Genomic DNA, 26,354 nt, shown 5'->3' with positions numbered 1-26,354 from the left:
TTGATGGAAAATATTCAGTCTGGTGTGCCACAAGGATTTGTTTTGAGACAGCTGCTGTTTGTCATTTTTATAAATGACTCGGACGCAGGTAAGGGTGGATGGGTCAGTAAGTTTGCAGATGACACTAAAGTGTGGAAGAATGTTGCAGGTTGCAGGGGGACTTGGGTAAACTGCAGAATTGGGCTGAGAGGTGGCAAATGGAGTTCAATGCAGATAAATGTAAGGTGATTCACTTTGGGAAGAATAACAGGAAGGCAGAATACTGGTTAGGTTATTGATGGTGTGTATGTGCAAAGCAATCTTGGTGTCCATGTAAATAGAACCCTGAAAGTTGTCACCCAGGTGATAGTGCAGTTAAGCAGGCATACGGTATGTTAGCTTTTAATAGAAGAGGGATTGAATTCTGGAGCCATGATATCATGCTGCAACTCTACAAAATTCTACAAAATGCGGCCTCACTTGGAATATTGTGTACAGTTCTGGTCGCCCCATTACAGAAAGGATGTGGAAGCGTTGGAAAAGGTGCAGAGGAGATTTACCAGGATGTTGCTTGGTCTGGAACATAGGTCATATGAGAAAAGGCTGAGGGACTTGGGTCTGTTCTCATTAGAGAGAAGAAGGCTTAGAGGGGATTTTATCAGAGGATTAGGGTGATCAGAGGATTAGGGTGGACAGTTAGACTCTTTTTCCTAAGATGATGACATTAGCTTGTACAAGAGGGCATAGCTGCAAATTGAGGGGTAATAGATTTGAGACAGATTCAGAGGAAGGTTCTTTACTCAGAGAGTGATAAGGGTGTAGCCATGTTAGGGGCATTTAAAGAGATCTTGGGTAAGCATATAGATGATGATGGGATAGTGTAGGGGATGGGCTTAGAATAGTTCACAGGTCGGTGTAACATCGAAGCACAAAGGGCCTGTTCCGCACTGTATTGTTCTATGTTTTAACACAATATTGAGGAAGAATATTAGCTTTAGTGAAGTGAAATCTGTAAGGATAGAGCTTAGAAACACCAAGGGGCAGAAAATGATAGTGGGGGTTGTATATAAAGACCCCCACGCTGTAATTGTAATGTTGAGGAAGGACTTAAAAATGGAAGGAAATTAGAAATGCAAGCAATAAAAGAACAACCGCAATTATGGGTGATTTTAATCTACGTATAGCTTGGACAATAAAAGGCTGGATATCGGAGTGCATCTGGGAAAATTAATAAAAACAGTGAAATTCAAAAATGATCTGGGAGGAACTGTTGGGTCAAGTTCACAGCACAGAATCAGATAAGTTAATCATTGTTTGAAGTGTGGCCTACAGAGAATCTGCAGTAGTGAGTAGAGGGGATTCTTTCTTGATTATATATTTTTTGAGATAGGTCTCTTGATTAAACTTAAAATATAAGCCATAACTATTCATTTAACCTGGGGCAGTGTTTTATAGAGGAATAAGACGGTGTTATTTTCTGGGTTTGAAGATTGTGAAGGAGCAAAACTGGCCTTTAGTAGAGTGATATGTACTTCTTGTCAGATGTGGGAGTTTAAAGAGAGTTTAAGGGTTACTGTGGATTATATCTGCCATAAATGCTGTTGGCTGCGAATCTTATCAGATCGAATGGATCAGTTGGAGAGACAGTTAGCAGCAATGAGGAATTTGCAACAGCAACAGTGATGGATGGCAGTTACAGGAAGGGGAGGGGGGAGGGGGGAAGTCTCAGATATAGTCACATAGATGGATTAACTCCAGGAATGGTAAGAGAGGTAGGCAACTAGTGCAGGAGTCTTTTGTGGATATATCCATTTCAAACAGGTATGCTGTTTTGGAAAATGTAGGAGGTGATGGATTCTCAAGGGAACGTAGCATGAACAGCCATGATTCTGGTATTGAACCTGGCTGGAATGCAATGAAGGGTATATCGGGTTCCAAGAGATCAATTGTGTTAGGGATTCTCTAGTCCGAGGTACAGACAGACATTTCTATGGCCAGCAGTGAAAAAGCAAGATGATGTGTTGCTTCCCTGGTGCCAGGATCAAGGATGTCTCAGGGAGGGTGCAGAATGTTCTCATGGGGGAGAGGGGCCAGCAAGATGTCATTGTCCCCATTAGAACCAATGACGTAGGAAGGGAAAAGGTTGAGATTCTGAAGGGAGATTACAGGGAGTTCGGCAGAAATTTAAAAAGGGGGTCCACGAGAGTGGTAATATTTGGATTACTCCCGGTGCTACAGTCCAGTGAGATCAGAAATAGGAGGATAGAGCAGATGACTGCATGGCTAAGGATCTGGTGTATGGGAGCAGGATTCACATTTTTGGATCATTGGAATCTCTTTTGGTGTAGAAGTGACCTGTACAAGAAGGACAGATTGCACCTAAATTGGAAGGGGACTAATATAGTGGCAGGGAAATTTGCTAGAGCTGCTCAGGAGGATTTAAACCAGTAAGGTGGGAGGGTGGGACCCGGGGAGATAGTGAGGAAAGAGATCAATCTGAGACTGGTATAGTTGAGAACAGAAGTGAGTCAAACAGTCAAGGCAGGCAGGGACAAGGTAGGACTAATAAGTTAAACTGCATTTATTTCAATGCAAGGGGCCTAACAGGGAAGGCAGATGAAATCAGGAACATGGGACTGGGATATCATAGCAATTACAGAAATATGGCTCAGGGATGGGCAGGAATGGCAGCTTAATGTTCCAGGATACAAATGCTACAGGAAGGTTAGAAAGGGAGGCAAGAAAGGAGGGGGAGCATTTTTGATAAGGAATAGCATTACAGCTGTGCTGAGAGAGAATATTCCCGGAAATACATCCAGGGAAGTTATTTGGGTGGAACTGAGAAATAAGAAAGGGATGATAACCTTATTGAGATTGTATAATAGACCCCTCAATAGTCAGAGGGAAATTGAGAAACAAACTTGCAAGGAGATCTCAGCTATCTGTGAGAATAATAGGGTGGTCATGGGAGGAGATTTTAACTTTCCAGACATAGACTGGGACTGCCATAGTCTTAAGGGTTTAGATGGAGAGGAATTTGTTAAATGTGTATAAGCCAATTTCCTGATTCAGTATGTTGATGTACCTACTAGTAAAGGTGCAAAACTTGACCTACTCTAGGGAAATAAGGCAGAGCAGGTGAGTGAGAGGTATCAGTGTGGAGCACTTTGGGGCCAGCAACCATAATTCTAATAGATTTAAAATAGTGATGGAAAAGGATAGACCAGATCTAAAAGTTGAAGTTCTAAATTGGAGAAAGGCCAATTTTGACGGTATTAGGCAAGAACTTTTGAAAGCTGATTGGGAGCAGATGTTCACAGGTAAAGGGACGGTTGGGAAATGGGAAGCTTTCAGAAATGAGATAACAAGAATCCAGAGAAAGTATATACCTGTTAGGGTGAAAGGAAAGGCTGGTAGGTACAGGGAATGCTGGATGATTAAAGAAATAGAGGGTTTGGTTAAGAAAGGTATAGACAGGATAGATCAAGTGAGTCCTTAGAAGAGTATAAAGGCAGTAGGAGTATACTAAAGAGGGAAATCAGGAGGGCAAAAAGGGGACATGAGATAGCTTTGGCAAGTAGAATTAAGGAGAATCCAAAGAGTTTTTACAAATACTTTAAGGACAAAAGGGTAACTAGGGACAGAATAGGGCCCCTCAAAGATCAGCAAGGCGGCCTTTGTGCGGAGCCGCAGAAAATGGGAGAGATGCTAAGTGAGTATTTTGCATCAGTATTTACTGTGGGAAAGGATATGGAAGATATCGACTGTATGGAAATAGATAGTGACATCTTGCAAAATGTCCAAATTACAGATGAGGAGGTACTGGATGTTTTGAAATGCATAAAGGTAGATAAATCCCCAGGACTTGATCAGGTGTACCCTAGAACTCTGTCGGAAGCTAGAGAAGTGATTGCTGGGCCTCTTGCTGAGATATTTGTATTATCGACCGTCACAGGTGAGATGCCGGAAGACTGGAGGTTGGCAAACATGGTGCCACTGTTTAAGAAGGGTGGTCAGGACAAGCCAGGGAACTATAGACCAGTGAGCCTGATGTCAGTGGTGGGCAAGTTGTTAGAGGGAATCCTGAGGGATAGGATGTACATGTATTTGGAAAGACAAGGACTGATTAGGGATAGTCAAAATGGCTTTGTGCATGGGAAATCATGTCTCATAAACTTGATTGAATTTTTTGAGGAAGTAACAAAGAGGATTGATGAGGGCAGAGTGGTGGATGTGATCTATATGGACTTCAGTATGGCATTCGACAAGGTTCCCCATGGGAGACTGGTTAGCATGGTTGGATCTCACAGAACACAGGGAGAAATGGCCATTTGGATACAGAACTGGCTCAAAGGTAGAAGACAGAGGGTGGTGGTGGAGGGTTGTTTTTCAGACTGGAGGCCTGTGACCAGTGGAGTGCTACAAGGATCGGTGTTGGGTCCTTTACTTTTTGTCATTTACATAAATGACTTGGATGCGAGCATAAGAGGTACAGTTAGTAAGTCTGCAGATGACACCAAAATTGGAGGTGTAGTGGACAGCGAAGAGGGTTACCTCAGATTACAACAGGATCTTGACCAGATGGGCCAATGGGCTGAGAAGTGACAGATGGAGTTTTATTCAGAATAATGCGAGGTGCTGCATTTTGGGAAATCAAATTTTAGCGGGACTTATACACTTAACGGTAAGGTCCTAGGGAGTGTTGCTGAACAAGAGACCTTGGAGTGCAGGTTCATAGCTCCTTGAAAGTGGAATCGCAAGTGGATAGGATAGCGAAGAAGGTGTTTGGTATGCTTTCCTTTATTGGTCAGAGTATTGAGTACAGGAGTGGGGAGGTCATGTTGCGGCTGTACAGGACATTGGTTAGGCCACTGTTGGAACATTGCGTGCAATTCTGGTCTCCTTCCTATCAGAAATATGTTGTAAAACCTGAAAGGGTTCAGAAAAGATTTACAATCATGTTGCCAGGTTGGAGGATTTGAGCTATGGGGAGAGGCTGAACAGGCTGGGGCTGTTTTCCCTGGAGCGTCGGAGGCTGAGAGGTGACCTTATAGAGGTTTACAAAATTATGAGGGGTATGGATAGGATAAATAGGCAAAGTCTTTTCCCTGGAGTCGGGGAGTCCAGAACAAGAGGGTATAGCTTTAAGGTGAGAGGGGAAAGATATAAAAGAGTCCTACAGGCCAATTTTTTTCACACAGAGGTTGTTACATGTGTGGAATAAGCTACCAGAGGAAGTGGTGGAGGCTGGTACATTTGCAACATTTAAGAGGCATTTGCATGGGTATATGAATAGGAAGGGTTTGGAGGGATATGGGCCGGGTGTTGGCAGATGGGACTAGATTGGGTTGTGATATCTGGTTGGCATGGACAGGTTGGACCGAAGGGTCTGTTTCCATACTGTACATCTCCATGACTATGACTCTATGACTCACAATTTCATAGAGGAGGGACTATAGGATGATTTTCTGGATCAATACATGGAGACCAATGAGAGAATAGACCATCCAAAACTGAATATTGTGTTATCAGCAAACAATAATTGGCAATCTAACTGTGATAAGCTCCTTGGGGAACAGTGACCATAATATAATCAAATTCTTCATTAATACCGAGCATGCTGTGTTGATTCTCTGAGAATAGGGTACTGAATTGAAATAAAGGGAAGTATGATGCTATAAGCTGTGAGTTGGTTATGATAAATTGGGGAGCCTTTTGGAAGGATAACAATGGATAGGCAATGGCAAACATTTAAAGAGTGCATGGAAGAACTGCAATGTTATTCCTGTATGACGCAGAAAGAAAATGGTAAAGGTGGCCTGACCATGGTTAATGAAGGCAATAAGTGGTGGTATCAGATCTAAGGAAGGAGCATACAAATGGTCAAACCAAAATCAGCATACCTGAAAATTGGACGCAGTATAGATTTCAGCAAAGGAGGATAAATGGATTGATTAAGAGGGGAGAATTGAATATTAAAATATGCTTGTTGGCATCATTCAAGCTGACTGTAAAAGCTTCTGCAAGTATGTGAGGAGGAAAAGATTAGTTAAGACATGTTTGGTTTGACCATTTGTATGCTCCTTCCTTAGATCTGATACTACCCCTTATTGTCTTCATTAACCATTTTACAGTAACTCTTTTGCAGTAAGAAACAAGAAACATTAGAATGAAGAATAAATGGATGGCAGGTGAGTTAAATACATACTGTGGTTCTGCATTCAGAAAGGAGGATCCAAAACACCTTGCAAAAATGTTGGGGAACACATGGTTCATTGGGAGAAAGGAACTGAAGTAAAGCAGTATTAGTAGAGAAGTAGCATTGGGGAATTTGATGGGCTCAAAGGCCAATAAATCCCCAGCACTTGATAATCTACATCCCAGAATACTTAAGTGACCCCAGAAATGGTGGAAGCATTTGTGGTCATTTTTCAAGGTACTGTAGACTCAGGGATATTTCATACAGAATGGAGAGTAGCCAATAGAACTCCACTATTTTAAAAAAGGAGGGAGTGAGAAAAGAAGGAATGATAGATCAGTTAGCCTGACATTTGTAGTGGAAAAAATGAGATCATTTTAAAAGATTTAGTAGTTTAGCACTGAGTAAACAGTGACAGTATTGGACTGAGTTTATGGATTTACAAAAGTGAAATTATGCTCGACAAATCCATTGCCATTTTTTGAGATTGGAACCATTAGAATTGATAAGACAACACCAGTGGATGTGGTTTACTTAGACTTTCAGAAGGCATTTGATAAGATCTCATCAAAGAGATGAACATGTAAAATTAAAGCCTGTCAGATTCAGGGTAGTGTACTGACGTGGACAGAGAACTCGTTGCCAGACAGGAAACAAAGACCAGGAATCAATTAATAGTTTTCTATGTGGTAGTTCATAGCCATTCACAGTGGGGTACCAGAGAGATCCGTGCTTGGGTCCTAGATGTTCACAAATATTTTAATGACTTCGCTGAGGAAACTGAACAATGTTTCCAAGTTTGCAGGCAAGACAAAATTGGGTGGGAGGGTGAACTGTGAGGAGGATGCAAAAATGCTTCAGTGTGAGTTGGACAATATAAATGAGTGGGTAAATGCACGGCAGATAAAGAGTAATGTGGATAAATGTGAGATTATCTACTATGCTGCGAAAAATAGGAAGGCAGATAATTAACTGAATGGTGATAGATTGGGAAAGGGTGAGGTGTAAGGTGAACTGGATGTCCTTGTACATCAATCACTGAAAATATGCATGCAGGTGTGGCAGGCAGTGAAGAAAACAAGTGGCATGTGGCCCTTAATAGCAACATTGTACATGGCCTTGGTGAGATCAAACGTGGAACATTGAGTGCAGCTTTGGTCTCCTTATCTGAAGAAAGATGTTCTAGTTATGGAGGGAGTGTGAAGAAGGCATGCCAGACTTGATTGCTTGGTTGGGAGGACTGACATATGATTAGTGACTGGATCGGCTAGGGTTATATTCACTGGAATATGGAAAATTGAGATTGATTTTATAGCAACCTTTAAAATTCTAACTAGATTAGATAGGGTAAATGCAGGAAGGATAATCCTGGTGACCAGGACATTTAGAATCAGAGTAATAATCTAAGGACACATGGTAAGCCATTTAGGATTGAGACGAGGAGAAATCTATTCTCCCAAAATGCGGTGAACTTGTGGAATTCTCTGCCATTGAAAGCAGTGGAGGTGAAAATATTGAATGGGGATCCAAGATGGCGGTGATCTAGGAGGATCACTTTGCAGAGCACAGCAGTGCAGCACAAGTGGGATAATTTTCTAACCCACCCATACCGGACCATCACGATATGCTTGGACTCTAGAAAGATCGTAGAATCCCAGGCATCTGTGAAAAATTGATTTACCTGTGTTTCTGCCGTCCAGAGCTGCCGAATAAGAGAGGACAAGCCTGCAGGGTCCTCACCAGGCGATTACCCACCAGGCCCTGGTGGACGAGCTCGCAAAATCTCACGAGATGCTAGGTAAGCAAGTAGAGGAGAAGATGGCCCCGATCTCTATCACGCTGCAGAAGCATGAACAACAGCTGGGAGACCTGAAAATTGGAGCTGATTCCAGTTCCTCCAAAGATAGGATCCAAGCCCTGATGATGCAGGTCCGTAGTTTGCGTGACCAAGTGGATGATCTTGAGAACAGGGGCAGGAGAAAGAATGTTTGGATCATCGGTCTGCCTGAGGGTAAGGAAGGTGAGCAGCTGGTGGATTTGACGACTGGTTGCTGAAATTCCTGAACTTGGAGGCTAGCATGAGAGGTTTAAGACCAAGAAGGCTCACCTGGTCACGACATGGAGATCAGGTCTGGGTCAACATCCTCGTCCTCTCTTGTTGCGGTTTCGTCACTATAGAAATAAGGAAAGATTTGTGGAAGCTTCCAGGATCCAAGGGAAGGATCTAAAGGCCCTAATTTACGAGGGCTCTAAGATCATGTTCTTCCAGGACTTCTCAGCGACGGTGATTCAGAAAATATTGAATGTTTTGGAGGAGAAATTAGGTACAGTTCTTGGAGATAAAGGGAGAAATGTATGGATAGGGTACTGAATTAGATGATCAGCTATGAACATTTTGAATGCCAAAATAAGCTTGAAAGGCTGAATCGCCTATTTCTATTCCTACTTTCTATGCTTCTATGTTTTCTTTCTCATACTGATACTACAAACTCCAGTTGGGTCCATGCCCAAAGCTATTAACATAATTGGTAGCATTGCTATAGCATACATTTTCCAAATGATTATTAAATAGCATTACTTAGTATTTACAACACAAATGAGCCATTCATTCCAACAGATCCATGATAATATTTATGCTCACTTTTGCGTGCTTCTTTGTGCAACACCATTATATTTATGCACATCTTTGAATTAGTGCATTGTCTAAAATGAGCAAATTATATGAGCAATTTTCTGAAAAAAATCATTTACTCTCTTGTGCATTGATTCAATTTTTGATATTTTCCAAGAAAGTGATATTTGTGTCCTAGGAATTCTACTTATAAATAAATTAATCTCTTATTTTTATCCTCCTAGTCCAGTGTAATTGTCCACATTTTAAGGTGAAAATCTGATGTGGGAGATACATGTGATCTTTCGTATTATGTACAGGGTTAGTCATAAGTAAATTAATCATTTTGATTAATTATGCAGAACACCATGAGTTTGAATGCACCATTTTCCTCCTGATCCACTTCTTCACAGATAGCTAAGAGCAAAAATGTATCGGAATATGAACAGGTATGGGCCACATGGCCCCGCATCAGCTCCACCATTCAATAGGTTCATGTTTGATCTTCCATCTCAGTTCCCACTTTCTTGCCCTAGTTCTATAATATTTTATTTTAGACTGCACGATAGAATAGGCTGTGGAAATCCTTATAAGAATGTCATTGAGAATTTGGATGGACTTCTAACTAATATTTTATTCAGGGTTGACTGCTGATGTAATTATTGGCAGAACTGCTTGGTGGGAGTGATGATATCTTTGACGCACGCAGGGTTAATGACTAGCCATACTGATATTTATTCAGCTTCTTTTGTTTTTGGTAATCATTGCAGACAATTTCCAGAGTAGTGTTACTACACTCAATATTTGAAGAACAATATTCAATCAAAACAATATTAATGGACAGAAAATAAGGAATCATGTTCAATTTGATGCTAATTAATTATAGTTGTTTACTTTTTAAAAGAGTGCTAATCGCAAGAATTGGGTAGGTGGAGGGATTATTAGATATTACTGGACTAGAAATCCAGAGAGATTCTTTCAAAACCAGCCTAGGTGGGGGTGAGAATTTAAATTCAGTTGATGAAATAAATCTGTAATTTAAAAATGCACCTGTAATAGTAACCATGTAACTCCTGGATGGTTGTTAAAACCTGTCAAGTTTGCTAATATTATTTTGGGAATAAATTGTCTTCCTGGACCAGTCTTTAGTTCCTCTGAAATGATTTAGGAAGTGACTCAATTGTCAGAAAGGTGGCTCAACATCATCTTTCCAAGGGCAATAAAATGCTGGTGTTGCTAGTGATGCTCAATCTCCGAAATGATCTTTTTAAAAAAATGTTGTAGAAGACTGAACTGAGAAGATCACCAAGACACATTGTAATTTCATATTTATTCATGCGATTTGGATATCGCCGGTGAGGTCAGCAATTATTTCCCATTCCTAATTGTCCTTGAGGAGATCATAGTAAGCGCCACAGCAGTTTGTGTCATGAAGTTCAGGAGAGGTATTCATAATTTTACTTAGCAATGAAGGAACCTCAATATACTTAAATTCTTTGGTTCATCCCCATTATTTTCTCATTTTCTATACATGTCTCAAAAATGCTTGGACCTTGTGTGAAATAATGAGCTCTTTGAGTGATGAACTAACAAAGCTGGAATTGTTTCCTTTGCAGTGGCAAAGCTCCTCTTATTCTACCTTCTGCAATCCTAATTTTGATTGCGTTTCCATTGGTGGCTGTGGTTGGCTAAACCTCAGGTTCTAGTTTACCCACTTTGTACTTCTCTGCAACTCTATCTTGCTTACTTTCTTTATGATACCACTTGAGACTAACTTCTTTCATCAAACCTTTGAGGTCATCTGTGTTAATATCCCCTTATGTGGCTAGTCTCATACTTTGTCTACTAATATTGCTATGAAGTACTTTGGGACAATTCATTATGCTAAAGCTACTACACAAGTTTAAGTAATAGGAAAAGGTGTTTTACACAATTATTAAAATTGAGGGTTTTTGAGAGAGAAATGTTCATCTTTGGCTGGAGTGCCACCAGTAATCAGAAGAGACAAATTGAAAATAATTGACAAAACACCAGAGGAACAATGAGAATTAGTTTGTGTATTGAGTTACTAATTGAAATACCTGACTGAAACAGTCGTAGATGGAGATTAAATGTTACCTTTCAAAAAGAATTTGGATCTCCATGATAAAAATAAAACTTACAGGGCTATTGGGAAAGAGATGAGAACTTTTGATTTAAAACATATTCATTCGCATGATGTATCACTGGAAAGACCAGCATTTACTTCTCATCTCAAGTTGCCCTCAAAAGTGATGGCAAATCCCTTCTGAAAATGTACATGTAATCTGTGTGGTAAAGGCCCTTCCACAGTATGGAGGGAGTTCATGATTTCAATCTAGCAACGATAAAGTAAACTCAGGTGAATGTGACACTTTGTCAGGATATTGCAAATGTGTGATGTTCTCATGCATCTGCTGTCTTTGTCCTTGTCCAGAGTAGAGTTTGCAGGTCTGGGAGATGCCATGTCAAAGAAATGTTGGTGTACTACTGTAGTGGTACCTAATGTAATCACATTCACCAGTGATAGAGAGAGGGAAAATTTGAGGTGATGAATGGAATGCCAATTAAGTGGTTCCTTTGCCTGGATGGTATCAATATTCTTGAATTTTGATGAAGTTACAATCACTTAGACATATAAAAATTATTTTATCATTCTTGTTATACCTTGTTGATAGTGGAAAGGCTTTGAGGAGCCAGGAGATGAGTCACTGACCATAAAACACTAATCCTCTGACCTGCTCTTTGAACTGTCTTATTTATGTGGCAGGTCCAGTTAGGAACTTTGTATTGAACAATACTATTTCAACTCTATCCAGGAGAGTTTAACAAGAATTTCCATCTTAATCAATAGTGAAAGCTATAACTGGACCTTCAACACTATTATTTTTAAGTGTTACTAAATGAGTCAATTATGGTAACTCAAAGAGGGATGAACTTCCCATTAGTGAGATTATTATCTTATAACTGATTCCTCAGTCTGTGTGTGAATTCCTTCTTCGTACAATGAAAAGATAAAAAAAAATCTGCGTTTTTCATCTCAGTTGCGATTGAGATAGATTGGGTGATGTTGCACACTGTTCCCTCTGTGTCTTTTCATCCTTATGTGATGGAATATTTACTTGAAAAGTATCCAGCTTTTTTTGAAGATTATCTTAAAATTGGCTTTGCAGTTTGATTTGCAGCAATTTCACTACAATTTATCCCACTAAGTATTTTTAACTGTCTATTTGGCACTTAGGGCATTATAAAAACTTCATTTTGATGGAAAGTTGAAATTCTGCCAGTTACTCTCGCCTGAACTCCTATTTGTTGCAATTGCAGGAGGTGGTAGTAGGTAAGATGGGAAGACGAGAATTACTTTGGGGATTCCAAATGGCTTTCATGCACTAGAAAAGAAGAAGCAATTTGAGAAGAAACTATCTCCAAGTGCAGGGGAATAACAGAGGGTACATTAATGAACTCTTCTGGTATCCTTGGGACTGAATGTGGTCCCAGGCATGTCTGAGTAAACTTATTATTATTACTGCAAAAGAAAGGCAGTGAATGAACTATACCACCTGCTCTAGGCTGATCGATAGACCACCTTCATAAATGTAGTGGTTTCCCAGTAGCTATGAATGTCACAACAGCTTTCACTTTTTCATTACCCAGGATATTTCCATGCCACATCAGTGCAGAGATGCATCAAACAAGTGATAAATGCCAGGTTTACCAGTGAGGGCAATTTCAGCTGTTTCCAAAGGAGAAGAATCCATTAGATGTCGAGTACATATATCTTTTTAAAATAGCAGGGCACTATTTGTGGATCCAGTGAAGCCACTAGGGATCAATTTGACAATCCAATGGTCTCAGAAGCCAGAAGGTTCTCCTAAACAATGCTTATAAACAACGTTCATATAAACACTCTAAATATGAAGGCAATTTTGCACGTGAATACCGTTATCCAAAGAATAACATGACTGATATATTCTGCAATGTGATCTATCATCAATCTTCCACAGTTTAAACAATTGGCTTTTTACAGGATAATACTATCCTCTTAAAGCTAGTGAAAAACCTACATATAATTATAATACATTGAGATCCACACCATCACCAATCTTTATGTGGAGTACAGCATTAAGCACTGAACCAATAGTATTTAGCAAATTGGAACAAAAACTAATGTAGAGTTCAAATACAGATCAGCTGGTGTCTAATTGAATGGCAGGGTAGTCTTGACAGACTGAGTGACTTGATCTTATTTTCATTCTTTATTGGACTATGACCATCACTGGCAAAACCTATATTTGTTGCCAGACCCAAATTGCCCCAAAAGGATGGCAAGAGAGGCCATTTCAGAGATTTGTGAAGTATGAATAATAATATTGCTATGGTTCTGCTGTCACATGAAGGCCAGAGCAGGTAAGAATGAACGATTTCCTTTCCTAAAGGGAACAAGATTGGCTTTTACATTATTTGATGACAGTTGTCATTGTCCCCATTTCTGGGAGCCAAATTTTTATAGTTCAAGATATGTTGTCCAAATTTAAAGTCTACCAGCTCCATGGTGAAATTTTAATTCACAGCAGCTAGGTCTCTGATTGCCAGCCAAGTGACTTTACCATGTCATTGCCTCCCCTATTTTTGTTCCTAACATGTTCTGGGTTGGATTTTCCTCTTCGTGTTGGCATCCTTGAGTCAAGATATTGCCCAGCTTACATCTGCTGATTATATTTGTCAGATGTTTAACTGTGTGCCAAGAATGGATAATGTGTTCAGCCCTATGGGTAACTTCTATACAGTTACAAAACAAAAGGTCCTAACTTTGTTTGATTGCTTTAAAGTTGTAATAAGTTTTTTTTTGAGTTTTCATTACCTGTTTGTCTTTTTGGACAATATTAGATGATGAATATCAATTAATTGCAGGGACTGTTGTGGGAGTACCCTTACCTTTGAACTAGGAGGGCAGGATTCAAGTCCCACCTGTTCCAGAGTAGTATGGTAATACCTCTAAACAGGTTGAATGAGAAAATGGGTTTCAGGAGTTAATTGTTTTTATATAATGAATGATTGTGTTTGATAGACAGTTTGAGGAGTCTGTAAGAGCAGTTTTTTTCCAAAACAGATTTTCAAAGTGTGCTGGCTTATTTTGTCAGTTTTAGGACTATAAGTAGTAGATACTGAAGGATAGGTATAGAGATGCTTAGGGGCATAGGAGGTAAATGAGAGGAGTGGAACAGCTATGGAGATGGGAAGAGGAATATGAGGAGTATTGGCAAGATCTTTTAAACTTACCTAGCGAGAGATTCCTGATTCTGCAATCGACCTCCCATTAGGTTCACAGCCTGATCTATCTTGAAGAGCTCCCATGGCCAACAGGAAACTACCCATTTTGGAAAAGGAAACTTGAATTTCCGGCAGGGATTCAAATTGCTATTTCGATTGTGCCATGCTCCTCAACATGGACAAAAGCAGGCAGGGGTTTGGAATTGCAGCTTTGAAACTGCAGTCCTCCACACCTGATGTTTTATTTCCTTGACATGGCTTTGCTTAGTGGGAGTGGAACATCTAGTCCTCTGGGTTTGAAATGATTGGAAAGGTTCTTGTATTTCCAAGGTACAAGCTGGAAGTGTGTTAGCATGCAGGTTGTAGAGAATGACCAAATACTTGATCTCATTCTGACAGGATTACTTCAGACTAATTCAGGATACCTAGCCTGGTCATGCTTCTTCCACACATGTGTAACTGGATAACCTAGCATCTTTTCACATTTGTTAAGTCAAGACAATAATTCTCACCTGTACATAAAATAAAAGTTTTTAACTCCCTCTAAGTGTTAGTTTTCAACTCTTTCTCAGTTTGTATTTTGGTGTGAGTCCCTGTAATGTTACCTGCCCATTTGATAGAATTGAATGACAATATTACATTTGTCATTCCTGATGAAGGGCTCCTGCCTGAAACGTCGATTCGCCTGGTCCTCAGATGTTGCCTGACCTGCTATGCATTTCCAGCACCACTGTAATCTTGACTCTAATCTCCAGTATCTGTAGTTCTCACTTCCGCCTAGTATTACATTTGCACCAATTAGGAGCAGGGCTAGGGCCATCAAGTCTGCTCTGCTTTCTAATAAGATCCAGGCTGATCTGATTAAAAATAGGAACAGGAATATTTGCTCTCTTCAGTTTGCTCTGTCATTCAATACGATCTGCCTGATTTATCAAAATTTAGTTTGCCCTGGAACAGTTTGAACCCATGTTACTAGAACATGCCTCGGGGGTCTAGGTTACCAAGCTAGTGATATTACCACTAGACCATTGTCTCCCTTTGTTCCACATTTCATCCAAACCCCAAATTGTTCTTAACCTCTTGCTTCATAGTCAAAGAAATAAAGAATTTCTTTTTAGGTTATTTCACAAGGCAGGCATCTGAAGTCTAATGTCAACAATAGCAGTAATTTCTTGTGTATTGTTCATGATTTGAAATGTGACTTTGAAATGCTTGTCACATTACATCTGTTTTCTCAGGCTGAAGAATATGTGGTTGTGTCATATTTGGAGGCTGTTATACTGGAAGCTCTTTGAGAGCTATGTAACACTTTTCACAAATGAATAGATTAAAAACCCAAATGATGGAGAGGTAGCTAAAAAATACGTTTTGTTTCCTGAATTTGAAACAAAGAATTGTATGCAGTTCCAAATAACACACTACTTAACAGGGAAAACTGTTAGGTTCAGTTTGGTGAAATTTCTTCATGCTAGAACGAGTTTCAAACGAATTGTTCTATCTGCATGACATAACCCAAACGAAAGCTACTCCCAGAGGGAACACTTGATTGTAGCAAAGTTATGAAGGAGCAATTAAGTGGTTCAATTCATTTTTATGAAGTGGGGAATTAAAATATGTTGTATCCATAAATCATGTGGAAAATCGTGACCTAATTAAAGCCTTTTCAACTGAAGGAATTGCTGGAATACTTGCAGTTAGAACTTTCCAGCAATAATAGCTGATGTGCAGAATTCTCAAAACTATACATAGCTTGCCAGTCATCAATCGTACCTGTACATACTGAGATAGCAGTCCTGGTAATGTTAGCGAGAGCTCTAAGCAAAAATAAAACAAAGCTACTAATTTTAATTCAGAGGAGGCAGTGATCTAGTGGTATTATCAGTGGGCTATTAATCCAAGAATCAAGGTTCAAATCCCACCATGACAGACAGTAGAATTTGAATTTCCCTTTAAAAGCAAAGTTGGGATTAAAAGTCTAAAGATATCCATGAATTAATTGCCGATTGTCAGGGAAAAAACCCATCTGGTTTACTAATGCTGCTTAGGGAAGGAAATTTGCCAACCTTACCCAGTCTGGCCTTCAGATCGACAGCAAGATAGTTACATTATGGGCATTAAATACTGGCCTGACTAGTGATGTCCATATGCTGTGAATGAATAAAAATCAATATTCTGGAAATATGAAACTGAGCAAAAACTGATAACAGTCAATAGATTCATCAATATCTGTTGGGAGAACAGATGAATTATTTCTAATAAAACTGAAAATGCTGGAAATATTCAGCAGGCCAGGGAGGTTATTGGTGTGAAACATTAATTCTGTTCCTTTGTCTGCAAATTCTCCTTAAGCTGCTTAGTATTACTATCATCTTCTGTTTTTAATTCTGGCTTCCAGCAGTCATTTTGGTCTTCTGTAGGCCAATTAACATTTTAGTTACAGATCACTCCAAAGAACTTTAAAAATCCAAAGAAGAATCTACTTCTGAAACATTAACTTCTATGTTCTTGCCACAGATATTGATTGTAGACAAGCAGGAGGCTAAAAGAACACAGCAAGCCAGGCAGCATCAAGAGGTGAAGATAACGATGTTTCAAGTATAGCCCTTCTTCAGGAATGAAGGTGGGAGTATGGGCAACTGCCTACCCCCACCTCCATTCCTGAAGAAATGGTATACCCAAAACATTGACTTCTCCATCTCCTGCTACTGCCTGGCTTGCTGTGTTAGAACATAGAACAGTACAGCAAGTACAAGCCCTTCAGCCCTTGATGTTGTGCCAGCCTTTTATCCTACTCTAAGATTAGACTAACCTACATACCCTTCATTGTACTAGCTTGCATGTGCCTATCCAGGAGTTGCTTAAATGTCCGTAATGTATCTGACTCTATTACTACTGCTGACAGTGCATTCCATACACTCACCACTCGAAGTAAAGAACCTATCTCTGACATCTCCCCTAAACCTGCCTCCAATTACCTTAAAATTATGCCCCCTTGTGATAGCCATTTTCGCCATGGGAAAAAGTCTGTGGTTATCCACTTTATCTATGCCTCTCAATATCTTATACACCTTTATCAAGTCACCTCTCGTCCTTCTTTGCTCCAGTGAGAAAAGCCCTAGACCCGTCAACCTCTCTTCATAAGACATGCCCTCCAGTCCAGGCAGCATCCTGGCAAGTCTCCTCTGCATCCTCCCTAATGTTTCCACATCTTTCCTATAATGAGGCGGCCAGAACTGAACACTATATTCCAAGTGTGGTCTAACCAGGGCCCTATAGAGCTGCAGCATAACCTCGCGGCTCTAAAACTCAATCCCTCTGCTAATGAAAGCCAACCTTGTTCTTGTCAGCCTTCTTCCAGCCTCCTGCATGTCCACTTTGGATTCCAGCATCTGCAGTTATATTTTTATCTCTGACAGATACTGGTTGACCTGCTGATGTTTCGAGTTAGTTCTGTCCTTGTTAGAGAAAAATATGTTCTTCAAATGATTAACATACACATTAGGTAAATCTGGAGTTTTTGAGTCACTAAACATCAAATGATTTTCATCATGGTGCAGAGGCACTGATAAAGTACCTCCAAAATTGATTGAATGGCTTATACATTGGTTAACTCCAGACTCCATTCGGAAGTAATAAATGAGTGCCAAAGCATTCTGTGTTTAGGTGCTATGTTTATGAACTCATTCTGTGCCAAATGGTACAGAATTTTGCAGTTAGCTGGACAAATTACAATTATGCATCACAGTGTGTTTTCACGTCGACATGCTGGGATTACCGTTGAGCACAGTACTAAGTAGGTGAGTGGAAATATTAAAAGCCTGGTGACCACTGTCTTAACATAGTGCATAATAAGCTCAATAAAATACAACCACTGGCTAGCACTACACAAATGAACAAGCATGGGTCAAAAATAAAACCAAAAAGATTTGCAAACATTCAGCACATGTGGCAGTAAGTTTTCTCTCTCTCTCTCCCTGAAATTAATGCTTTGAGATAAATGTGACACTTTTGAACATTTTCTGCATCCATAGTATTTCATTTTATGTATGCTCTAGTTCAAAACTGTTCAGTGTCAGAACAGGTGAAGAGAAGGACTGTCTACTCAAGGTAAATTAACTTTGGTTGATTAATTAAATAATCAATCATAGTATAGCACTATAAGACTTACCATGAACTGTAAAGTACTTTCACTATCTCACTGAAGACTGTACAAACTTAATATGATCCGGGCAGTTTGGTATTGACCTGCTTGTGCTTCATAATAAAGCACACTGTCCAGGTACAATATCAGACTGACTTAGCTACCAAGGAGACCCAATTAATTGTGTAATGTGACATTTCCTTTAGGAATTCTGTGACAGTGCAGACTTATTGAGGTAGGAAGAAAGGCAGGTGCAATTGTACAAGAAACATTGTCACCCATGAACAATACATTAAACCTGGTTTTGTCTGCAGATATCTGCCTTCGTTGTCCATGCTTTACATGGCAGACTGTCATTGAATTTCCTCAGAAATAACACCATCAATGGTCAGCACTGTAACAGTGAAGGTAATGAGAGCATTATAATTTTGTGCTCTTGGATCCTCCCAAGCCATCACTGATGATATTTGTCAGATTATTCGTCTTTTGTGCACAGATGCATTAAAAAGAAACAAAAATTTGCTTTTCAAGCAGAAGTGTTTTTTTTCAACCAATGGAAGGAGTCCAGCATTTTTAACCAAGTGACAGATTTTACAGAAGTGCAGGCTTTTGTTAACAACATAGATGTGGCCATCTGCTCCTCTAACAACAATTTTGTAGCCTAAAACAATAAACAGCATTCCATTGAATGACTACATTCTATTCACGTGCAGGTAACTGAGGACAAGATTAAATTATACAAGCTACAGTGCACAAAAACTACTTGTGATATTTGTAATTTTATCTGTCAGGCACAAATTTCTTCCTGCATCATTATAGGTATTGAAGAAGCTTAGATATATAGAATTATGCTGAGACTGCAAGACATTTGAAGCACAGTATTTATGGCTTACACACAATGACCATAGACTTAATTAATGGTGGCAAGTACGATTTATTGTGGCAACACAGATCAGAGAGAAATTTGTTTCAAATCTGCTCCCATAGCCCATGGACATTGTTAGAAAAACATTGACTCAATAAGCTACCAGTTTTCATTCTTAAACAACATGGCAGAGAAAAGTTTTCTCTCTGTTGTGAATATTCATGTCTCTTAGAAACCTGCCAGTAAAATATTGCAAGTATATTCATGAGAAAGGGATTTTCTGGCAACATTATCTTGTCTATTTTCATTGGTCACATGGTTGATTTATTATAAATGGTTTGGAAATCTGCTGGTCTAAGGATATCCTCCTCTACTCAGTCCTGTTCCTTACTGCACAAATGCAAGTTTGCAGGAAATATTCATGAGATTGTCATGATCTAACCCTGTTGAATCAGCTGTTGACTGGAATGCTGTAGTTTTGCTACAATGTCATTTCATTAAAATTGCAGAATTGCCCTTTCTATATAAAAGGTGATGATTTCTAGTCTTCTGGAAGCAAAGATCTGGCTGCAGAAAATTCCTGACTGTGTCCAGTGCCCAATATATTCATGAAATAAATAGAATAAGCCATCAAAAAAGGGCACAGAGCAGGTCAGGAAAACATTGTTCCCATTGATGGAGGAATCAAATAAAAGGCACAAATTTAGTGTAATGTAGCAAAAGAGGCAGTGCAAACATGAAAAGAAACATTTCTAAGTAGCAAGTGTTAAGACTGGGAATGCAATTCCTGACAATATGGTGGATGCAGTATTAAGCAAGACATTCAAGAGGAAATTGGATTAATATCTGAAAAGGAAGAATATATGTGATTACATGATACAATGGGGAAGTAGAACTAGATTACCTTTTACTAACAAATCAGTGTACTGATAACTAGGACACATCAGGTGAAAACTGAAGCATCCACTTTGACTGGATGCAGTATATCAATCTCCAAGTCATAGAATCCCTACAGTGCAGAAACAGGTCCTTCAGCCCACACCGACCCTCCAAAGAGTAACTCACCCAGACCCATTACCCCTGACAAATGCACCTCATCTATACATTTCTGAACACCAAAGGCCAATTCATCTTACGTGCACATTGTTGGATTGTGGGAGGAAGCCAGAGCACACCCCACAGACACGGGGAGAATATGCAAACTCCACACCTGCGGCTAGAATCAAACTCAAGTCCATGGCACTGTGAGGCAGTAGTGCTAACCATTGAGCCACCATGACCTTTACAAAGGAAAAAAATTAGTGGAATAGTTATGAGACTCTTTGAATTATATCAATTTCTGAAGTTTTCATGTGAGTGTCAAACAATTTAAAGTCTGGATATAATAATTTTTCTTTTTCTAGCTTTGTCAGTTTAGATGACTTAGTTTGCATCAAAAGATCTTTGAACCATATTATCTTCCTGCACAACTGCAAAATTAACTTGAGTTCACATGAATCCGTTCATCTGGAGGTAGATTTTCTGAAGAAACATTTATCTGAATAAAGGATTGTCATTTTTATTGTGCGTTTCTTCAAATTTATTAGTTTTTCTTCTTAAAACTCAAATAAATATAATTTACTATTCCTGTTGTAGATGGTGTGTTTGAACCTTTGGATAAGTAGTGATATTACAGCCAGAAGGAGTAGGATTTTGGTGCCACTCCAGACCATTCTGGAAATTGAAAACCAGTTAATCATCTTGTGAGTCGATGCAACCTCATGCATAATAATGCTCAACTTCATGAAAACATGTCTGTCAGTGTTGAACAGTAACCTTTGGAGGTTTGAAACCTCCTGCAGCTCTCACAGATTCACAGTTTCACAGATGTTTGTCAGGAAAACAAAAATTTGCAGAGTCCATCGAACATGATTTTTGTATTTTGGTTTCATGCTCTGTATTGTGCAGATCATTAAATCCTGCAGAAACATTCTAATGCTTACACCTGGCCCACATCCTGCCCTGCAATGTTGAGTTCTCCAAGAGTGGTGTTTATAATGGGATAGTATTTATAATGGGATGGCATTTATAATGGGATTAATTTGTCGTTCTATGAATTAAACTTTGAAAACCACAGAAGGATCAGCTTATTTTTCAATGGATGCACAGAATTTTCTATTCTTTTCAACATCATGGGCAATGGAGAGAAATGTGGAAAAATACACCAAAAATGAAAAAAAAATCAAAATCTTGACTTTGAGAAGAAAAATTCCACTTTGTATTTGAAATGGCAAGTTCAGAATCATGCTAACAATGTCAACCTTATTACCCTGTATTCATGTCTCATTATTAGTCCAACTTGCCTCATTTCTACGCAGCTTCAAATTCTTTCCTACTTGTCCTAAAGTTCAATCCTCAGGACAGAAATGTGTTCAGCAGCTGGCAGCAGTTTGCTCCTTGCTTCTTTAGACCTTCATGCAAATCTGTCATCATCACAACATCCCTTCATGCTCCATAGACACTATACTCTTCCACCCTCCCTCTAACAAGATGATGTAACAAGACAACAACCTGATGGAGGAGCAGCACTCTGAAAGCTAGTGCTTTTAAATAAACCTGTTGGACTATAATCTGGTGTTGTGTTATTTTTAACTTTGTACACCCCAGTTCAACATTAGTATCACCAAATCTAACAAGATGGCGTTGGCAAACCACCAGGCTCATCACTTCAGCCTGCCTGCTTTTGGATCAATACAGCACTTCAGGACTTCAAATTAACCTCAAGGACACTTAACGCAGTGCATATTTCTGCAAGATCATTTTGTGAGCAGGAATGCGTGTATCATGTGCAGCAACACAAAATGGATCTTATAGCTCTTTACTTCATTTCTTAGGAATTAATCACATTTCATTTAGTTGGAAGCTGCCAGCCTTGGGCTTGCAAGTGGGCATAGGCTTAAGTGTATAGATAGAATCAGGCAGCTTGACATGGTTAGGAGGATTGGACATGTTTTGCTGTACAGCACTGTGCTATGTAAGTATCACATACAGCATGTACCAGCAGTTTACACAGCAAACACACTGCATGCACTTCAACCAAATAGTACTGCGTGAAAGTCAGAGGAGATCAGTCCTTAATGAGGTTTAGAGGGACTTTAGTCAGTCAATGGGTACTGCTGCAATCAGTCAGTGGGATTTTGCCATTCCAGTTCTGACCATGGTCAAGTAAGGCACCTGGTTGTACCAGAGGATCTGTGTCCTTGGATTCCAGGAATTGGGCCATAGTCAGTCATGCAAATTAATTGAAATCGGTCTAGGGGTTACAGGTACATGAGTTAGGGTGCTGTGAAGATATCAATCCAGTGAATTGACTAATCTTTTTCTTCAATGAGACAAAAGGATGGATTGAGTATAATGATAGTGGACAGAAAAACAGTTAGTGATGATGCAGGAAGAGAAGAGGTGATGAGGTTTCCCCAGTGAGTGAGTAGGAAGTGCAGAAGGCAGAAGATGAGTTTTTTGGGAGCATGAGGTGGGAGATGGCCACTGAGTAGACATAATGCATGCAATAGTGTGAGTTGTAGTTCATAAGTCATGATTGTATGTGTGTGCACTGGCAGAGTTAGAGTGAATAATGGCCCTGTGAGTATGAGGTAGTAGAAATGCAATAGTGCAATTCCCCATGCAGAAGACAGAAGATCATTACTATTCTTCCTTCAAAGCTGTGTTTCACTCGGGAAACTGCACATACCCAGGCTTGTTATCTCAGTCCATGCTGATGTGCCTGATAACCTTGTCTCCTTTGTACTGCTGTCCTCTCTGTCATCTTGTCCACTGAACCTCAAACTGAGCAGCTAAATCCTTGGAGATGATGGTGCAGGACCACAGTATGAAGTGCAGTTCCTGGCTTGCATCATCTGAAGTGTTGTGCAACTGGACTTTAATTATGATGTCAGTGACGGTAACATTGTAAAATCCCAGTGGTGTTGAGAACTTTTACTTCTCCTGCCACATGATCAGTTGCAGCATTAATGAGATAACAATCAGAGAATTACATGCAAAAGGTTGAGATGGATCATAGTGCCAAGAATCTCATGCAATGAGCTACTTTTCCTACAATTGGGAAAATATAGTTCTGAGTCATGAATTGAATGGTATCTATCCTCAACTTAGGCATTCACCTATATAGCACATCTGGGTTGACAATATTGCATTGACACTATTGACTTTTCTGCCATTGTAAATATTTTGGAATGAATATCTCAAACTATTGATCTTTAAATGGTGAAGATCTGTGGCTTTTTAAGCATGACCTAATTAATTTATTGAAGGATTTTCTTCAAGTTCCCAGTGGAGTAACAAATGTTAGACAAATTGCTCTCCAAAGATCAGTTAATCTATATATGTTCCATCAATTAATTATCCAGCTTTGTTTCCAAGCATTTTGTCATGTAAAATCACCAGGACAAGACGTTTTCTATTGGAAGTCATCACTAACTTCCTTAGTGATTTCATATGAACATATTCAGTGAGATGTATATTTAAAAATAAATATTACATTGAAATTTCAAGTTTGAAGGAAGTGACTCTTAATCAAGAACTTGGAAGAAAATTTGCAACATGGGAAGGTGGTGGCATCATAATAATATGACTGGACGAGTAAGCGAGAATGCCAGACCACTGCTCCGGGCTATGGGTTTGAATCCCCACCATGAAAGCTGGTGAGATTTGAATTTAAGAGATATCAGGAATAGAAAAATTATACAAAGGTGATCATGTAGTGATAGTCAGCTGTTATAAACACCCATTTGATTCACTAATGTCCTTCCTTGAGGGAAGATACGGTAGCCCTTACCTGGTGTGACCTGCATGTGACTCCAGATGTGTAGTAAAGCAGTTGACTGTTCACAGCCCTTTGGTCAATTAGGGATGGACAATTAATTAAAGGCTTAGCCAGCGAAGCACAAATCCCATGAACAAAAAAAATCTCTTCTTAGGAAAAAGGCGAGGAATATTGCACCCATTATTTGCTACAATATAACTTGCATAAATCTGACAATATTGTCTAACTTTAAATTCCACATTGACTAAGTAGCATTAAGTATATTGCAATTGGAGGACAGTATCTTGATTCCATAAAATGGTATATATGAATAGAAATTCCAGTACAAGCTATTCCAGGAATTGGGTCAATTTAAAAACCCCATGTATTAACCCTTTAACTGCCAAATACTCATTTTTTTTTGGTTTCATTTACTAAGAGGTGGATCCTGAACACATTCTCATTTTTGAGTGCACATTAATATTGTTAATGTAACCCAAATATTGTTCTTGTTCAAAAGTTATTTAAGCATTTTTGCTTAATTCTATATCTATCCAGATTCTTACATGACTCTACTTATGAAGACTTTTCTCATCAAAATAATACTAACTGCTTTTGCACTGAGCAAATTCCATATAATCACTCCAGAAAAGAAAGTACTTGCTCATCTCGTGTCAAAGTGATAGAATTTTTAACCTTATGCATGAATCCTCAGTTTTAGTGCTGTTTACTCTAGCATTTGATTTATTTTTAATTGCTGTTTCTTTTCAGCTAGTTTTCTTTCCCATCTCCTCTACAGTCTTTATATAGCTCCCTAGACAATCGTTCTGTGGAACTCTAACAGAGTCTTTAGAAACATTAAGTTTGTTTCTTTCTTTACAGATGCTACCAGCTCATTTTGGTTTTATCTTGCCTTAACATCCCTTTTGAAAGATGTAATCTCCAATAATGCAGTAAACTGAAGTGTCAGCTGAGAATTTGTGCTGACATCTCTGGATAACCTATTTGCTCCACCCTCCCCTTCAAACTATCGCTATCACCCCACAGTCCACACCTGCATCAACCTACTGCCTATTTAGCGACCTCCCCCCGCCTCACTCCCACCAACCTATTTATCTCTCAGCCACTTCGCTCCCCCCACTCCCCGTCACATCCTGATGAATGGCCTATGCCTGAAATGTCGATTCTCCTGCTCCTTGGATACTGCCTGAGCTGCTGTGCTTTTCCAGCAGCACACTCTCAACTCTGATCACCAGCATCTGCAATCCTGACTTTCTCCTAGTCTCTGGATAATCTCCTGACTCAGATGTGAGTTAATGTTGAACACTTTTACGTTTGTTGAGTAGACTTCTACCTCTTGATGTCGAAGACCTGAACAGTCTCAATTTTGTTGACCTATGTCATGTTATATTTGGGTGGCCTATTGCTACTTCAGTTCCATATGAAGTGAAGGGAAAAGAAGTGTTGCATCAGGTCATTTAGATCTTTCTTTTAGTATAATTTTTGGATCCTATGTGCAGCTTGAGTCTAAATTAATTACCAATTTCTTATACTTGGATCACAAATAAATTGGGAATGATACAATATTTTTTGACTAATACAAGTTATGAAATGCTGATGTATCAAACAAACATAATACCTATCTGGATCTGGTTTCATTATAACACCCTTCTGACCCTATAACTGGAAACAAAGCTTCTCTAAGAAAAAAATATCAAGGATATAAGAAAACCTTATTAAGTTTCTGCTAATAGACAAGAAAAATGTTATGCTTCTATATTGCCTGCCCCCTTTTTGAGTTAGATCATTTATTTGTATAGCCTGAAATCTTTCTTAAAATCCCCAAATCATTCTTTCCAATTCTGTAGACAGGAACGTTCCTGTTGGAAAATTCAGTTGTAAATATAGTAATAGTGTTATAATAATTTGAAATTATACCATGTTATATAGTTCAGGTAATAACAAGGCTATTGACTTTTATAATTATTATGGATTAACATTAACATAGAGTGGTGTGGTGGCTCAGTAGTTAGCACTGCTGCCTCACAGCTCCAGGGACCCGGGTTAGATTCCAGCATCAGTCGACTGTCTGCGTGGAGTTTGCACATTCTCCCTGTATCTGCATGGGTTACCTCTGGGTGCTCCGGTTTCCTCCCACAATCCAAAAGATGTGCAGGTCAGGTCAGATGAATTGAACATGCTAAATTGCCCCTCGTGTTTGGTGCATTAGTCAGGGGTAAATTCAGGGTAAGGGAATGAGTGGGTTACTATTCAGAGGGGCAGTGTGGATCTGTTAGGCCGAAGGGCCTGCTTCCATACTGTAGGGAATCTAATCTAAAAAAAAGTTCCACCATTCAAACATGACTACTATAAAATGTGAAGTTCAAAATGTTCCTGACTGATTTGCTCTGCTCCTGTGGAAGCCATGCTACATCAATACTTTATCCAGAGATTCAGGGAGAATATGAC

The 26,354-nt window shown here is 39.3% G+C and overlaps 1 protein-coding gene across 3 annotated transcripts in view; it reads left to right on the top strand.

The window, feature by feature from the left end:
- gabrg2 (gamma-aminobutyric acid type A receptor subunit gamma2) overlaps positions 1 to 26,354 on the top strand; it is a 128,768-nt gene that overhangs the window by 78,326 nt on the left and 24,088 nt on the right. The gene's annotated exons all lie outside the window — the stretch shown is intronic.

The sequence above is a fragment of the Chiloscyllium punctatum genome, chromosome 20 (genome assembly GCF_047496795.1).
Source record: "Chiloscyllium punctatum isolate Juve2018m chromosome 20, sChiPun1.3, whole genome shotgun sequence".
In the NCBI taxonomy this organism is placed as follows: Eukaryota; Metazoa; Chordata; class Chondrichthyes; order Orectolobiformes; family Hemiscylliidae; genus Chiloscyllium; species Chiloscyllium punctatum.
This window is presented reverse-complemented; position numbering and strand designations above follow the sequence as displayed.